At 42.1% G+C, this 7020-nt stretch overlaps 1 pseudogene across 1 annotated transcript; it reads left to right on the top strand.

Annotated features, from left to right (window-relative positions):
- The first annotated feature begins 4357 nt into the window (after window positions 1–4357).
- On the top strand, window positions 4358–5069 carry LOC145530354 (large ribosomal subunit protein uL1 pseudogene; annotated as a pseudogene). The gene has a single exon (XR_014071833.1). The product of XR_014071833.1 is annotated as a large ribosomal subunit protein uL1 pseudogene (transcript).
- Window positions 5070–7020: the final 1951 nt, after the last annotated feature.

Raw genomic sequence — 7020 nt, 5'->3', positions numbered from 1 at the left:
AGGCAGAAAAACAAACCCAGCCATCAGAGCCCACAGACAGGGCCTCACTGAGCACGGACACACAGTGGGACTACAGACATGCAGCCGAGGCTTCTCTGAGCTTCCCGGGACAGTCCGCGGGTCCAGAATGTCATGCATTTCCACTCCAGCAGGCCAAGGTGAAGCTCAAAGGGATGTGTCACTTCCTCAGTGGGTCACCTCCTTTCTAGAAGGAGAGGAGGACCACACTGGCTTATGTTCCCAGGTCACCTGTAGTGACTATACTACATGTTATGTCCCTGTCTGGACACTGGAGATAAAACGGTGTAGAACAAACACTTGTATCTGGAGATTACATTCAGTGGGAGCAGATGGTAAAACACCAACCATCTGTACCTGTGTGAGCACAATATCACATGCTGTCCAGGAATTTAAATTACAGTCATATAGAGTAAGATAGAGTGACTACTTTGTCCTGGGAGACCAGGAAGAGAAGGCGACATCTACACTGAGCCCAAAATACTAAGCAGGATACAGTCTCATGCACAGGAAAGAGGCTCAGAGGCAGAAGGAAGAGCCAACAGTAAGTGCTGGTGATAAAAGCTCAGCATCTCCAGACAAATCCACCTGTGAGGTTGAAACTTACTGAGAACAAGGGGAACAGGGAAGAGAGGAACTTAAGGAAGAGGGCAGGGGCCAGCCTCTGCTGGTATGAAAGTGCGTAAAGAGATTGTACCTTATTCTACTTCTGACCAGAGCTGGCACAGGCATTGAATGGGAAAGCGACAGCCAGTGAGACAGGTTTCCAAATGATCACTGTGGCTGCCACATAGACAATGAACTGTCAAACATCAAATATCCTTTCCCAGGTGGCACTAGTGGTAAAGAATCTGTCTGCCAATGCAGGAGATGCACTGAGACAGACAGAATTGGACAAGGTTTTAAGAGTCTCATTAACAGGACTCAGTGATGGATCTTAAAGAAGGGGTGAGGGAAAAGGCATCAAAAGTTAACATGCAGCTGTCTATTTGAACAAGTACCAAACAGTTGAGATGAGCCAGTGCAGGTAGGATCCAGTTCCTGGAAGGCTGGATTGAGAAAAAGGCAGGATAACCAGGCCAGAATTGGAGGCAAAACTGCACTTTTTGAAATCTCATTTGTACAGCTGTCATTTAGAACCAAAAGCTCCTCTTTTTATTGACATGGTAAAACCTAGTGAGGCTCCAAGCCTACCCATAAATGCCAATTTAATTCCAATGTGCTGACCACAGGACAGATAAGCCCACTGCCATGGGAACCTGTGCTTTCAGGGAAGTGCATCTGGAGTTCCAGTGTGGGGTGTTGGGATCATAGTGTTAAGGAAAGCCAGAGTCAGACAGATGGGAAAGCAGTGAAAGCAGATTTTATTTAGGAATAACAGCAACACATGAAACGAGAACTCAGTTTAGAACTGGGCTCGACTCCAAGTACATGATGGACAAATGGGAATGTACAGTCAAGGAGCAGGGTGGTGGACAGTGGATGGAAAATTACTAAAAGGAAGCATCACAGGTAAGGGGAGATTCTGCCAAATCAACTTGACAAGAATGCTGAAGGCAGCCAGGGTGATCAGATATCACCTGGAAGATGGAGTAAGATGAGGGCATTTGATCAGCTATTGAGAGTGATCAGATATTGAGGATGAGGGGTTCTGCCTCAACTCACTTAGCAGGAATTTTGCTAAATATGGGAAATTAAAATGCAGACATAGGAGTCCAAAGCTAAGAGCTACTTGGGAAGGGTGTTCAGAGGAACATGGCTGAAGTTTGGTCAAAGAGAGTCTTTTGTCAATAGCGCATCCCTGAACAGAGACCCCCCTGCCCTCTGAGGCCTGGGTACAGCAGGAGGGTGAGGCTGGGACTCCAGAAGGCTGGTGGGGAGAGGCTGCTCCAAGGATCTGGCAAGAGGAAGTGACTGACTTGGCCAGGAGTATGCAGGTGATGTGTTCAGAGCTGGGAGGGTCGGGAGGCAAAGTACATAGGTGATTTTTCTTTTTACTCCCTCCCTATAAAATGGTATGCCCCTTTGCAGACATGAAACACTAAAAGGTGAAAATTGCACAGAGATATTTTTTAATGGTGTCAGTATGCTGCTGCTGCTGCTAAGTCGCGTCAGTCGTGTCCGACTCTGTGCGACCCCATACACGGCAGCCCACCAGGCTCCTCCGTCCCTGGGATTCTCCAGGCAAGAATACTGGAGTGGGTTGCCATTTCCTCCTCCAGTGCATGAAAGTGAAAAGTGAAAGTGAAGTCGCTCAGTCGTGTCCAACTCTTCGCGACCCCATGGGCTGCAGCCTACCAGGCTCCTCCCATCCATGGGGTTTCCCAGGCAAGAGTAATGGAGTTGTGTCAGTATAAAGTGATCTAATTTTGGGGGGGAAGGAAATAGTAATTTTTTCAATATTCACCAAAATGTTATTGCCCAGTTCTAGAAAATTCACAGTTATTCTACACCAGAGAGATAGTATAAGGAAAAGAAAGGTTTTGTTTTTCTCTTTAGAAAGTTTTTTAGTTGAGATATACTTGATATATGATATCATAAAGGTTTTAGGTGTACAAACTAATGATTTGATATTTGTGTGCATATTAAATGATTGCCACAGTAAGTGTAGCTACCATTTGTCAAGACACAAAGTTAAATTTTAGGATTTACTCTCTTGGCAAGTTTCATATATGCTCTGCAATATTATTGATTATATCAACATGCTGTAAATTACATCATCCTGACTTGTTTATTTTATAATTGGGAGTTTGTATCTGTTGACCTCCTTCACCATTTCTTCCCTGTCCCCAAACCTCTTTCCCTCTGGCAACCACCTGCTCATTTTTCATTCTTTAAATAGTGCTTTCCTGTTTTTAAATTTTATTTTAATTGGAGGATAATTACAATTTTATGATGGTTTTGTCATACATCAACATGAATTGGCCACAAGTATTGGAGTATAGCTGATTAACAATGTTGTGACAGCTTCAGGTGGGCAGCAAAGTGAAAATTGCTCAGTCATGTCCAACTCTTTGCAACTCCATGGACTACACAGTCCATGGTATTCTCCAGGCGAGAGTACTGGAGTGGGTAGCCATTCCCTTCTCCAGGGGATCTTCCCAACTCAGGAATCAAACCCAGGTTTCCCGCATTGCAGGTCAATTCTTTACCAGCTGATCCACCAGCACAGCAAAGGAACTGCATATACATGATCCTTTCTCCCCCAAACCCCTCTCATTCAGGCTACCACGTAACATTGCAGAATTCCCTGTGCTATACAGTAGGTCTTTGTTGATTATCTGTTTTGATACAGCAGTGTGTACATGTCCATCTCAACTCCCTAGCTATCCCTTCCCTCTCATCCTTCCACCCAGCAACCATAGGTCCATTCTCTGTGAGTCTATTTTGTAAACATGTTTATTTGTATCATTTCTTTTTATATTTCACTTATAAGAGATGGCATAAATGATAGTTCTCCTTTTCTGTCTGACTTACTTCACTCATATGACACTTTCTAAGTCCATCCATGTTGCTATAAAAGGCATTATTCAACAGGTTTTTATTAAACCAGGCTCTTTTCTATGCTCCAGAGAGATGGCAGAGAACAACAACAATTTCCTGATTTATAGAGACTCTGTTCTCATCAGGGGTAAGCAAATAAGTAAATAAATAAGTATATGGTATGCCGTTCGGTGGTGGAAAGATTTTGGAGAAAGTAAAGGAAGACGTCCCATCCAGTAGCATCGAATAGCCACATTCATCCTCCTTCTTAACACTAAAAACCCTGGATATAACACAATATTCCACAAATATTGGAAGATGCTGAAAGGTAGAAAAAAGAAAGTAGACTGCCTAGGGACCACAGGGCTTAAGGCGTGCCATGACAGCAAGTTCCCTGGGCTTTCTTATTGCAGACTTTATATCCCACCCAGAGAACTGAACAAGCCTCCAATCTGAAACTGCCAACAGATGTACACAAAATACTCCAAGAAAAACTTATTCTTCTGAAACATGTATCTGCCATTTAAGCCAGCAATTATACTCTTGGGCATTTGTCCCAGAGAAATGAAAACTCAAGTTCACATAAAAACCTCACATAAGTGGTCAGTGTGGCTTTATTGTTAATAGCAAAAAGAAAATCGAAAACAATCTAGATGTCTGTCAGTGGGTTAAATAAACTGTAATACTCCGTAAGATGGGAGATAACTCAACACTGAAATGTACAAACTGTTGATACAACTTGGATAAATAAATGTACAAAGAATTATGCTGAAATAAAGAGCCATTTCCAAAGATAACCTACTATATGATTCTTTTTTTAAAAGTTTCCCTTTTTGCTCTTTTCCAGTTATCGCAGCGTAGGGAACCATGAGCAGCAAAGTCTCCCGCGACACCCTTTACGAGGCAGTGCGGGAAGTCCTGCAGGGGAACCAGCGCAAGCGCAGGAAATTTTTGGAGACGGTGGAGCTTCAGATCAGCCTGAAGAACTATGACCCTCAGAAGGACAAATGCTTCTCTGGCACCGTCAGGCTTAAGTCCACTCCCCGCCCCAAGTTCTCCGTATGTGTCTTGGGGGACCAGCAGCACTGTGATGAGGCCAGGGCTGTGGATATCCCCCACATGGACATCGAGGCGCTGAAGAAACTCAACAAGAATAAGAAACTGGTCAAGAAGCTGGCCAAGAAATATGATGCCTTTTTGGCTCCAGAGTCTCTGATCAAGCAGATCCCCCGAATCCTGGGCCCAGGCCTGAACAAGGCTGGCAAGTTCCCTTCCTTGCTGACCCACAATGAGAACATGGGGGCCAAAGTTGCTGAAGTGAAGTCCACGATCAAGTTCTAGATGAAGAAGGTGCTGCGTCTGGCAGTGGCTGTTGGCCACGTGAAGATGACAGATGATGAGCTTGTGTACAACATCCACTTGGCTGTCAACTTCCTGGTGTCATTGCTCAAGAAAAATTGGCAGAACGTCAGGGCCTTGTACATTAAGAGCACCATGGGCAAGCCCCAGCGTCTGTACTAAGGCACAGCTTAATAAACCTTACTAAACCAAAAAAATAAAGAAAATAAATAAAAGTTTCCCTTTTTTATTGAAGAGTAGTTTTTTTCATGGAAAGACAGTTTATTTTAAATATAGCAGTGTTTACACGTCAATTTCAAACTATCTCTCCTCCCCACCCTCACCCCGGGCAATCATATGTTCATTCTCTAAGTCCATGAGTCTGTTTCTGTTTTGTAAATACGTTCATTTGTATCATTTTTATATATTCCACATATAAATGATATATATGATTCCATTTAAGCAACATTCTTGAAATGATGCAACTGTAGAAATGGAGAATAGATTAGTGGTTTTCAGGGGTCAGAGATGGGGATGGGATGACATGGGAACACGAGTGTGGCTATTAAAGTATGACAAAAGGGATCCCTGAGATGATGGAAATGTTCTGTATCTTGACTGTGTTAATGTCAATTTTCTGGTTGTGACACTGTATTGCAGTCTTGCAAATTATTACCATTGGGGAAAACTGGGTAAATGGTACATGAGATTTCTTTGTATTATTTATTACAACTTATTGTGAATTTAAAATTACCTCAAAATAAAAAGTTAAAAAAATTAAGCAAAGGGGGAGAGTGGATCCTAGGACAAAGTAGAGACAAAAAGTCCTTCTAAATTTCCCAGAGTTTACTCAAATTCATGGCCATTGAGTCGGTGGTGCTATTTAACCATCTCATCCTCTACCACTCTCTTCTTTTGCCCTCAATCTTTCCCAGCATTATAGTCTTTTTCAACGAGTTGGCTCTTCGTATCTGTTGATCAAAATATTGGAGCTTCAGCTTCAGCATCAATCCTTCCAGTGAATATTCAGGGATGATTTCCTTTAAGACTGACTGGTTTGATCTTCTTGCAGTCATTGTTATTATTCCTTTTCTTTTTAAGCAAAGAAGATTTCTAATTGTGTTTGGCATTCCTGGAATCTTCTTACTGATGCTTTTGCAAGTGTATAGTCAAATCAACCCCGCAAACTGAACAATCTCCAGAATTTCACATTTTACATTCAGGAAATGTAATGATTCATTTTAAAATTTACATAAGGAAGTGGCAACCCACTCCAGTATTCTTGATTGGAAAACCCCATGGATGGAGGAGCTTGGCAGGCTACAGTCCGTGGGGTCACAAAGATTCAGACACGACTGAGAGACTTCATTCACTTCACTTCACTTGAAACCTTGGGAAGAATGACCTAAAAAAACAAAGCAGTTCAGTAAATGTTTGGGTTTATAATATTTACAATTTGAGCAATTACAACCACATGGTTGTAATTACATGGTTTCCATCAGTAAACATCAACACAGGCAATGCCCCTCACTTCCTAAGGAAACAGGCAGTTAAGGACCAAGGGCACCACTGCCCCGTTCAAGGGAAAAGAATGTGGCAAAATTAGGTAACATATTCTGCAGAAAGTTTCCTAATATACTTTTTGTCATCACCATCCTTTGAACATAGTATCTACAGAAAAAGAATTCTAATCAACGCATGATATTTTGGGTGAAACCACAGCATTCAGCATGTCATTCATTCCAGAGGAGTTTCTCCATGCCAGCCTATGTTTTCAATGACAGTCTCTAAGAAGCTAAACGAAAAAGACAAAGATTACATCTTGTCTTTTACACTTGAAAGGATTTTCCATGGTGTAAAGTGTGTTGTGATTATGAAAAGCAGGGAAGCGGAGAGTAAAAATCCAAGATTCCTTTTCTTTCAGTTACTTATTCATTAAAGAAAATAATTATCGAATTCATTATACATGCCAGGTCAGTGCTCAGAGCTGGTGAACAATGCACAGTTGTAGTCTCATGCTGTTTCCTGCCTAGGACTCTTCTCAGTCACTTACTTATGCTTCTTGATCTGCAAAAGGTGAAAATATACCAGTGAGCAAATGGCAACTACTAAAGAAATGTTCTAAGCAGTGGTCCTTGTGAATTACATTTTAAAAGGAAGACATTGGAAGTTCAAGCACCA

Source organism: Giraffa tippelskirchi, chromosome 1, assembly GCF_054371585.1.
Source record: "Giraffa tippelskirchi isolate mGirTip1 chromosome 1, T2T-mGirTip1v1.2.pri, whole genome shotgun sequence".
In the NCBI taxonomy this organism is placed as follows: Eukaryota; Metazoa; Chordata; class Mammalia; order Artiodactyla; family Giraffidae; genus Giraffa; species Giraffa tippelskirchi.
Note: the sequence above shows the minus strand (reverse complement) of the source record. Positions and strands in the feature narration are given on the sequence as shown.